The sequence below is a fragment of the Fukomys damarensis genome, unplaced genomic scaffold (genome assembly GCF_012274545.1).
Source record: "Fukomys damarensis isolate Sample0158 unplaced genomic scaffold, DMR_v1.0_HiC HiC_scaffold_30, whole genome shotgun sequence".
In the NCBI taxonomy this organism is placed as follows: domain Eukaryota; kingdom Metazoa; phylum Chordata; class Mammalia; order Rodentia; family Bathyergidae; genus Fukomys; species Fukomys damarensis.
This window is the reverse complement of record NW_022900942.1, coordinates 6,290,489-6,302,420: the sequence shown is the minus strand read 5'-3', so window position 1 is coordinate 6,302,420 and position 11,932 is coordinate 6,290,489.

The window sequence follows — 11,932 nt, the reverse complement described above, 5'->3', positions numbered from 1 at the left end:
TGTGGGAGCCTGGCTGAACCAGAGCGACTCCATCTTGATCAGCAAACAACCTAGAGACTGTCGCTCCCCCCCCATCCCTTACAGGATAACTAATGATTAATTGTGAATTGTTAGGTGGCTGTTTTGAAGTAGCTAGGAAACTAGGTAGAAACTGTAGTGAACACAGAGACCCAAGGCAGGTCACGCCACTCCTTGCATGCCTGTAGTCTGAATGTTCTGAACTTTATGATGATCTAGGTTGCAAATGGAACAATGGATAATCACTCTGCTGATCATTAGTACATGACGACCACTAGCTCAGATCAACTGACTCTTTGCCTTTGTCCTTTTCCTGTAAGTTTTAAGTGTAAACCCCCCTTTTCAGCCCTATATAAAATGGCCTCTGTTTCTTAGCTGGCCGCCTCTCTGAGCTACTTGGCTTGGGGAGTGCCGTCTGGCCAGACTAATAAAGGTCTATTAGCCAACTTGCCTGGTGTGTTCCTTCCTGGGTGACTCTCGCTATCGGACAAGCTCCTGGAGCCTCGCTGAGCTGCTGAGCCCAGTATCGTGAAGGCCTCTTGGCTGTTCACGCTCCAGGAGTAAAAGTGAGACACGAGTCTTACAGACTTTGTCAATAATCCAAACTAGGTACGCGAGTGCTGGAGTATACTTCAAGAGTGTAGTCAGCACTGCAAAATGGAACCTTGGAAGGTAAGTTTTTGTTGTTGTTGTTGTTGTTTTGTTGTTGTTTTTAGAGGTAGCAACTTCTCCAGACTTCCTCCTGCTGAGCACACAACCAACCTCCTCTGCTTAGCCCAAAGGAAATGACAGAATATGCAGATGCCAGCCCCAGGAGCCAAGAGCCTGGTTTCCTTTCCACAAGAGGATGAGCTGAATATTGCTAGAAGTGATAAAGCAAGTGTGAAGATATGGATTATCTGTGTTCCCCCTCCCTTAAAAGATGACCTGTTAAATAGTGAACTCATGGGCCCCTCCATCTCCTTGGAGGTAGCTTTGAATGAATTTTTTTCCTTTAGTGAGCAACAAACGAAGGTAAGCATCAAATGAACCTGAGCCTATGAACCTGTGTGGCCAGTAAGGATGAGAAAAGGAACTTAGCAATAATGCTTTTTTTTTTCAGCTGTTGACATAGTTACAGGCACATGTGTATCCTAATATTTGTTAAGTAACTGAAGAATGAAAAAACAAATGGAGACAGGCTTTCCCAAAATAGCAAGGTCTACTGAAAGAGATCGCAGTTGTTGCTATTTCCATTTCAAGATCATAAAAAAGTTCTTAAGCAAGTATTGCAAAAAATGACTATTCCCAGTAGTCAAAGATGATTTGAAGTGTTATTCTTGCCTACCTGTCTACTTAGAGGGCTCTACTGAGCTCAGGTCAGCAAAGAATCCACAAATATCAACAATATCTGTGGCAGTCCAGCCATCACAACACGAACACACCTGAGATGGGGAGTAAGGATTGAGAAAGGACAGCACACTCCATAGTGTGGAGACAAGAGGTGTGGTTTATTTCACAGAAACAGCTCCTTTTAAAGGCACCCCAACAGGAAACACCAAGCAACTATTTGTATGCAAAGACTGGATTTTCTGACTTTTACAGAGAAGATCAGATCTTTGGCTATCTCTAAATTCCTCCCATCACAAGGTCAAAGAACAAACAAATTTAACAAGGTCCTTGAGCTGGGCGTGGTAGTGCACTCCTGTAATCCCATAAAACCAGTCTGGATTACACAGTGAACTCCAGGTTAACACCTGTAATCCCATAAACCCAGGCTGGATTACACAGTGAGTTCCAGGTCAATCTCATCTGCATAGTTAAGACCCTGTGTCAGAAAAGCCAAATAAACAAACAGAGTCATAGGCTGTATCAATGCCTCAATGGTAGAAGAAGTTACTTTCCAATGTCAAATGCCAGCGGGCTCCCACAAATATCTCCTGTGTTCTGTTGGAACTTATTATATTGAGAAAATAAGAATCTGATAAAACTGGCCTAACTTTACTATATACACACAAAAGAATGTAACATGTATAAGATATAAAGAATAGCCACAAAATTGTGGGAGCCTGGCTGAACCAGAGCGACTCCATGTTGACCAGCGAATGACCTGGAGACTGTCGCTCCCCCCATCCCTTATGGAATAACGACTAATTGTGAATTGTTGGGTGGCTGCTTTGAAGTAGCTGGGAGGCTAGATAGAAACTGTAGTGAACACAGAGACCCAAGGCAGGTCATGCCACTCCTTGCATGCCTGTAGTCTGAATGTTCTGAACTTTATGATGATCTAGGTTGTAAAAGGAACAATGGATAATCACTCTGCTGATCATTAGTACATGACGACCACTAGCTCAGATCAACTGACTCTTTGCCTTTGTCCTCTTCCTGTAAGTTTTAAGTGTAAACCCCCTTCAGCCCTATATAAAATGGCCTCTGTTTCTGAGCTGGCCGCCTCTCTGAGCTTCTTGGCTTGGGGAGTGCTGTCTGGCCAGACTAATAAAGGTTTATTTGCCAACTTGCCTGGTGTGTTCCTTCCTGGGTGACTCTCGCTGTGTGACTAGCTCCTGGAGCCTCGCTGAGCTTCTGAGCCCAGCATCGTGGAAGCCTCTTGGCTGTTCACACTCCAGGAGTAAAAGTGAGACTCAAGTCTTACAAAATGAGCCCTCTTAGTTATGTACCATTAAATTTAAATATGTCATGACCTTTACTTTGAGATTCCCTGAGTTACTACCTACCGCAGGCACAACCATTTTGAATTTTGGGGCTTCTCTTTCCATTCGTATAGACACACTTTCCTAAATAATATATAGTTTCTCATGCTTTTGCATTTTATGTTAATGGAATTATACCTTATGTAGTTTTATGTGACCTGCTTCCTTCTGAATTTATCTGTAAGATTCATCATTTTTTTTAGAGGGGGACAAACCCAGAGCTTTGCACATGCTAGGAGAGCACTTAACCACTGAACTATCCCCCTCAGGCTTCATCCCTCTTTATAGTGAGGTAGTCACCCATCATTATAGCTCTACAGGATAAATAAGTTCATCTCAGTTTATGTTTTTCTGTAGTTGAAGATATGTATTCTTCTTAGTGTAAGTAATGTTGAATATTATCCCCTTTCAGAGACAGGTATGTCCAACCTGTGGCCCATAGACTGGGCATGCCTATATTATAATAAAAATATTTTAAAATAAATGAAGTTTTATTACTTATATACATTACCTATATATTTTATATGTATTTCAACACAATTTCTCTTCACTAAGTGTGCTTCAGACAAGCCAAGCATGTCCAAGTCACAGACTGCCTGGTTGGACATGCCTGCATGATTTTGAGGTTTTTCCTAAGAGCACAACTCAAATCCTTTCAACAAGCTTGGCCTCAAGGATTTCTGCAGCTAGCCAACCAATCCCAAGGTGACAGAGCTAACCCTCACCATATCTACGCAAAGTCAGAGCTCTTTTGAAACTCTCTTGCTTGGCTTGGGGTAGCACAGAAACAACCCCCTTATATTCATTTTTAAATGAAATCTATTTCTCAACAGTTTGATTAGTTCAGAGATGATTTAGCCCATTTACTTTCATTCTTGGAAGCTCAGATGCTTTTGTGAGGGAAAAAAATTTGTCTTTGGCCAAATAAATATACTTAGCTTTATTGGTGGTGTTTACTGATATGGCAGAGATGTTGATCAGTTTCTCCATAAAAATAGAATAATTTCTAATTTTAAACTATAATTAAGGAATGCTGTCTTCCACATGCTTTACAATCCTTATCAGCTAAATCTATTTTTCCTTTTTTTTGAGACCTATGTTGCCCAGGCTGGTCTGGAAGTCAAGATCCACCTGCCTAAGCCTCTAAAATAGCTGCACCCAGCTCTGCAAATTTTATTATTAATTTTTTAGGAGAGTCTATTACTAATTTTATGTTGCAAAAAATACAGCCTTGATGGCTTCACTGAATTTTACTAAACAATTTTTAAGGATGCTGGTGATAAAATCCAGCACTATGTACATTCTAAGCACCACTGAACTACATCCCCAGCCCCGCTACTAAACATTTAAAGATAAATTAGTACTTCACAAACTCTTGCCCTAAAAAAAAAAAAAAGTCACAAGAAAATGTCTTTACAGACTACTGTTTAGGTATCCAACTTCTTGTTTTGCCAGGGATCCATGAAGTGAAAAAGGAATTGTCTTGGGACACATAAAATATGTAGTATAGTTAATGTATATAGGTAATAAATCTTTCTCTAGAGAACGTATACAAATATACTTTAACACTAAAAAGAACAGGGCAACATAAAATGAGTGAGATATCTGACCATGTTTTGTGAAAGTAATGCATCAATGTCTGGATAGATGGAAGTGCTTGCAATTCTTAGCTGTTTAGATGCTTATCAGAAATTTTTGATCTACTTTTATTCTTCATATGCTTCATCCTTAAAAACAGCTGTTCACAAATATACACACTGACAAAAAGTGATGATATAAATTAGGCGTGATTGTAAAATGAGGGATATTTTTCTTTGGGAAGGCAGGCCTTATAAAAATCTAGCAAACGGCCAAGATCAAATTTTTCTGAGTTGAATATCTGGTTGCCAACTCTATTTTTCCATTTGAAAATTCACAGGTACTGTATTTTTGTAGAGGGAAAATGGAGTTGCAAATACATAAAAAAGATTTTTTTCAGAAATCTTGAAATCTATTCTCAAATTCCTATATCAAAATGGAAAGCAGAGCTGCATATTTTTCATTGTTCACAGGACTATATTTAGCCCACATATCAAAATGCACAAAATTATTTGTCATTAGCCAATCATGGAGGTGCATGCCTGTAATCCCAATACTCAGGAAGCTGAGGCAGGAGGACAAATGAGAGCTGGAGTCCAGCATGAGCTACATAGTGAGTTTGAGACTACTACATAGCAAGACACTTAATTTTTTTTTTTTCTTGGTACTGGGGCTTGAACTGCCTTGCACTTGCAAGCCAGGCAGCACAACCACTGAGCCAAATCCCTGGCCAAAGATTTTTAAAAATTGTTTGCCATAAACTTGAGCTTGGCATTATTTGTTTCATTTCAAATGCTATTTTGGTTTCAAACATAGTATAGATAAGTTCATTTTCACCTTAAAGATGTGTCATTCACTCATTTAAACAAGCAGTGCATTTCACCAAAAATGCTAAATCTGTGAGTCATTTTTCATCAAGTTAGAGCAAAAAATTTTCCTTTTTTTTTTTCATTGAGTTTACTGGAACTTTTTAAGCATACAGTACAGTTATATTCATCATTGGGATCTTGTACCTTTACATGACAGATCTTGGTTGTCATTTTTTCCCCATGCCCCTGCCCTTCCCTTACCACTTCCACCCTCCCCCATTTACAAAAACTATTTCCATTTTTCCCTTTTCTCATATTTTTTCTTTTCCCTACCCTTCCCACTTCCCCTACACCTTCAGTCATTTTGTTCCTGTTTCACATTAGCAGTTATACAGTTTGGATATTATTTACACTTTTAGTTTTTCATAACAGAGTATTCAGTATTTACATGTTTCTTATTTATTTCACTTAAGAGTATGGCCTCAATATGTGTCCATTTTCCTATGACTGATTCGAGTTTCTCATTCTTTAGGGCTGAATAGTATTCCATTTTATAGAAAAACCACATCTTTATCCGATCTCCAACTGATGAGGAATTGGGCTGTTTCCAAGTTTTAGCTATTACAAACTGTGCCACTTTAAACATGGGTAAGCATATATCATTGTGCTATGATTCTTTTAATTCTTTTGAGAAGATATCCAGCAGAGGGATACCTGGATCAAATGGAACCTCTAATCCTAGTTCTCTGAGGTATCTCCATATTGATTTCCATAGTGATTGCACCAGTCTGCACTTGGTAACTACCAACAGTTGAAAAGTGTTCCTTTCTTCCCAGAACCCCACCAACATATGTTACTGGTTAATTTCTTTATAGCAACCATTCTTTCTGGGGTGAGGTGGGAACTCAGTATTGTTTTCATTTGCATCTCTCAAGTGACCAGTAATGTTGAACATTTTTTCATATATTTATTTGCTGCTTTTACTTCGTCTGAGAAATGTCTATTCATCTCCGATGCCCATTTTTGCATCAGGTCTTTATATTTGGGGGGTCTGATTTTTTTTTTTTTTTTTAGTTTTTTGTATATTCTAGATAATAGAACTTTCTCTGAGGAACAGCTGGTAAACATTTTTTCTCACACTGTAGGTTGTCCCTTAGCTCTGCTGATAATTTCCCTGGCAGTGCAGAAGCTTTTTAAAAAGATGAGATTCCAGTTGTTCATTCTTTGTGCTAGTTCCCATGCTACTTAGGATTTGTTCATAAAGTCTTTTCCTATGCTAATGTCTGAGAGTTCTACTTAAGTTATCTACCAGCAAATTTAGTGTTTCTGTTTTAATGTTTAGATCTTTAATCCACTTAGATTTTAGTTTAATGCATGCCGAGAAGGATCTAGTTTTAATCTCTGGCAGGTTGAAATCCAGTTTTTCCAACACCATTTTTTAAAGAGACTATCTTTCTTCCAGTGAGGATGGTTGGCTCATTTGTCAAAGATGAGGTAGCTGAGTATGTCTGGAGTTGTTTCTGCATCTTCTAATCTATTCCACTGATCCTCAGGTCTTTTTTCTTTGCCAGTACGTTTTTATCACAGTGGCTTTGTAGTATACTTTCAAGTTGGTGATTGTGATAGTCCCTGTCATGTCTCTGTTGCCTAGATTTACTCTTGATGTTCTAGGTCTCTTCTGGTTCCAAAGAATTTTTGAATCTGTATAGTTCTGGTAGTATGGTCATTTTCACTATGTTGATTCTTCCAACCCAGGAGCAGGGGATATCTTTTGATTTCTTATATCTTCTTCAATCTTTTTTTTCAGAGTGCTATAGTTTTCAGTGTAAAGGTCTTTTCCTTCCTCTATTAGATTCATTCCTAGATGCTTCATTTTTTTTTGGATGCTATTATGAAAGAAATTGTTTCCCTAATTTCTCTTTCAGTGAGTCTGTTATTTGTGTACAAGTAGGCTATTGATTTTTGAATGTTGACCTTGTATCCAGCTATTCTGTTGAAAGTGTCAATTAAGTCTATAAGTCTCTTGGCAGAATATTTTGGGTCTTCTATGTAGAGTATCATATTATCAGCAAATAATGACAGTTTAACTTCTTCCTTCCCTATGCTTATTGCTTTGATTTCTTTCAAATATCTAAGTACTGTGGCTGTTTCCAGAACTATTTGAACAGGAGTCATGAATGTGGACATCCTTGTATTGTTCCTGATTTTAGCATGAAGGTTTTCAGTTTTTGGCCATTTAATTTGATGTTGGCTGTTGGTTTTTCATAAATAGCCTTTATCAAATTGAGATAAAGACCATCTATTCCAATTTTCTGCAGGGTTTTTATCATGAATGGATGTTGAATCTTGTCAAATGCTTTTTCTGTGTCTATTGATATGATCATATGGTTTTTGTTCTTTACTCCATTGATAATAGTGTATTATATTTATTGATTTAAGTATGTTGAACCATCCTTGCATCCCTGGAATAAATACAACTTGGTCAGGGTGTATGATCTTCTTGATGACCCTCTGTATTCTGTTTGCCAGTATCCTCACTGGTGTGCTCTGATGAAGGCCCAGGGTGCTGGAGTGGGGGAGCAACAATCTCCCTGCATTGGCTGGGTGGTCCTCACCGGTCTCAAAAATTTTCCTTTTGATTTCATATATGACGTGATTTCATTTCACAAATCATACATTCTTTTTAGCATTTCACTGCAGCTTAGCTATCTTAATTTGGAAAATTAAATGCATCCCCATAATCAATCTCCATCCTTTTAAGAAATTCCTGAAATTGGTAATGATTCACTTTCTTGGACCTTAGGAAATTCTCCAGTTTGATAATTTGTATGATCTTATCTATTTTTAAAGTTTTTGCAATAAATCTTTTAGATGTATGGTGCAGTGGTATTTGCATCACTCATAGATGCCAGAGGCAATTGCACTGTCTTCTATTAATTTTATAAGTCCCTCATTTTTCCCAATCATTGCTGAAGTGCCATCAGTAGCTATACCAGATATGCTGATCAAGATTAAAGAAAATCACTTTAACTTCTATTGCCTCATAAAAATCAAGAAATTTACTTGTGCCCTTTAATACCATCAAAGAAGCCACTTATTTATTCAGGTACATTATATTCCTTATCAAAACTTCTCATAAAAGTAGCAAGTTGAGGTGTATCTATAGCATCGGTACTTTCATTTATCACCAAAGCATAGATTCTGAAATAGTAACCTTACTCTTCAAATTATTTTTGATGGATATTCCTATTTCTTCAGTTTTCTTGGCTATAGTTTGTAAGACAAACTGACTGTAGAAAAAATCTGTTTTTTTATCAGGAAAATAATTTTATTTTCTTTTTAAATATTTTATTGGTAAATTTTAGATATATATAATAACATTCCTTGTAGGGAATTTGTACCTGTACACAATATATCTTGCTTTTTCTTTTTCCCATTGTTCTGCTCTCCCTATTTAAAAAGCCTCTTTTTTTTTTTTTTTTTTTTTTTTTTTTTTTTTTTTTTTTTTTTTTTTTTTTTTTTTTGGTATTGCAAATCAAACTCAGGACCTTGAGCTTGCAAGGCAAGTGGCTGCACCACTGAGCTAAATTACCAGCCCAAATTTTTTCTCTTTCTATTCCTTTTTGTTCTTGTCCCTTCTTTTCTTCCTCCCTCCGTGCCCCTTATTCCCCTTCCCATTTGAACATTTTCTTTCCATTTGCCAATATCTATTTGGTCCTTATTTATACGTTTGATTTCTCACATTACAGAAATAATGCCGTATTTAAACATAAGGATACAGCATTTAATAAACTCATTATCAGTAAATGGTTCTAATTTTTTTTGCAATAGGACTGCTATGATATAACTAGCTTATATATTAGAGTTATAAGTATTTAAAAATTTTTGTGGTGATGGCAGATTTTTTCATTTCTACTAGTTGTCTATATGAAACATTCGTTGATATGCACTGAATTTGATAGCATATATTTATTCATAATGTCTTTTCAAACTGTCATCTTTAAAAATTGACATGATTTCCTTATAGTACAAGCATAATGCCTTATTATTTGTCCTGACAAAAAAGTACTCATCCCAGGCCAGGGATTTAGCTCAGTGGTGCCATGCCTACCTCACAAGCACAAGGTCCTGACTTTGATGCCCAGTACAAAAAAAAAAAAAATTCATCCATTTTTCATTCAACATTTTTCTGTGAGGATGTTTTCTTTTGAGATAACATTGAAGCCATGCTAGAATATCAAAATAGCATATAAATAATTATTAATTTTCTAGTATTAGTAATGTTGTATATGAATATAGTATCACAAGGAAAAAATGATTTGTTACATGTATTCCTCTATCTAAAAACCTATTTTAACTTATTTCACAAAATAACAGAAGTCGTCCAAATCATTTTTTTTTTTATTTTTTTGTTTCTGGTGGTACTAGGTATTGTTCCCAGTACCTTTACACTGAGGTACATCACCAGCCTTTTTTTATTTTTTAAGACAGTTGCCCATGTTGGGGTTGAACTTGTGATATTCCTTCCTCAACCCCAATTCTTATTTAATAATTAAATATGAAAACTTACACATCTACTGAATACTAATAAATCCCTATTTTCACAGGCACACACATGTAGGTACATTTAAATACCATTGTCGGTAATTGCTGTGTTTAACTGACCAAGTCACACAAACACATGTAACATCTGACACGCTGGAGTGAACAGACATGTAGTGGGTTCAAAGACATAGTTAGCACTGCACTGCATCCTCCCCTACCCAGCATTCCATTGTCTATGAAGTCTGTGCTCAGACACAGCTAAAAATCACATAATAAGGCTAAAAGTTTATGATCTTGTGGGGCTACATCACTAGCTGGCCTGGGTCCAGTAGGCTGTGGATTAAATGTGCCTGCTACATAGATCAGTATCTCTTAGGACTCACAGGAACAAATCTTCAGCAAAATACCAGCAAACTGGGGCCAGGTATGTAGCTCAGTGCCTGCCTGGCAAATGCAAGGTCCTGAGTTTGAACCCTGGTACTGGGAAAAAAAAACATGAATAAGTGGGATTTATCCTAGGAATGAAAGGTTGTTTCAATATAAAAGCATAGTAGTACACCATATTAATAGAATAAAGGCCAAGCATGATCACCTCTATGTAGAAAAATCAGTTGACAAAACGTAACACCCTTTCATGATTAAAAACTGTCCACAAATGAAGAGTAGAAGAGAATTTCCTCACCCTGACAAAAGATGTCTGAGAAATTCAAAGATACATCAATGGGTTAAAGACTGAATGTTCTTTCTTCTCAAGCTGAGAAACAAGGTAAAATGTTTACTATTGTTTGTCACTTCTTTTCAGTGTTGTACTGATATCCTAGCCAAGGCAGTTAGGCAAGAAAAAGGAAGATCATCTATATTAGAAAGGAAGAAGTAAAAACACCTATATTTGCAGATGACATGCTCTTATACATAGAAGATTCAAAGGAATCAACTAAAAAATTAAAAGTAGGGCCAGGGATTTGGCTTAGTGGTTCCATTGCCTGCCTCACAAACACAAGGGCCTAAGTTCGATCCTGGCACCAAAATAAATAAATAAATAAATAGATAAATAAATAAAATAATAATAATAATTAAAAGTAATAAATGATTCATCAAGGTGGCAGAATGCAAAAGCAGTATACAAAAATCAACTGTAACACGACTGTGGTGGCTCTCACTTTGTAATCCTAGCACTTGGGAGGCTGAAGCAGGAGGATCATCATGAGTTCAAGGCCAGCCTTGACTATATAGTGAGTTCAAGGTCAGCCTGAACTGTATGGTGAGACTCTGTCTCAAAAAGCCAAACAAACAAACAATTCCATTTTAAACACTAGTTATGAATAATCTGAAAATGAAAAAATTTAAATAGCATTAAATAAAATACTGAGGAATATAGTCAACAAAAAATATGAGATTAACAATGAAACCATAAAGCATTGTAAAAATTAAAGAGGACGTATGTAAAGGAAAGAAAATTCATTTTCATGGATTGAGAGAATCGTTGTAAAAACGGAAATACAGGCAACTGTTGTGGCATATGCCCATAATCTCAGTACTCTGGGAGGCTGAGGCACAAGGATAGGAGATTTAAGTCCTGTCTGGGGAACTTGTCTCAAAAAATAAAAAAGGGCTGTGGATACAGCTCAATGCAAAGGCTGTGGATTCATTCCCAGTAACATACCACCCACACAAACACACATACACACACACACGCACACTCACACAGAGATGGCAATATAATATAAACTAGTACACAAACACAATCCCTAACAAAATTCCAGTTGTTTTTTTCTTTCTCATAAATTGACAAGCTGGTCCAGAAGTTCATATGGACATGCAAGGGACCCAGGATAAGAAGTCAGTCTTGAAAAAGAAGAAGGGAACATACTTCCTGATTTCATGACTTAAACCACAGAATTTCACTAAATCAAGACAGGAACTGACAAAGAGTTAGACATAGATCAATGTAATAGAACTGAGAACAGAAATAAATTATTAAGTCACTCATTTTCAATTAGGTTATTAGGACTATATAATGGGGAAAAGATAATCTGTTCAATGAATGGTGTTTGAATATCAACATGCAGAAGAAAAAAGGCAGACACCCACCTTATTCTATACACAAAAATTAACTCAAATTAGACTTAAATGTAAGAATTAACATTATAAGCTCTTATAAGAAAATAAGGGCAAATATTCACAATCTTGTATTACTCAAGTTTTTAAAAATATTACACCAAAATCATAAAAAACAAAAAAGGTAAACCAGACTCAATAAAAATGTCATATATATGTGTGTGTGAAAATAAA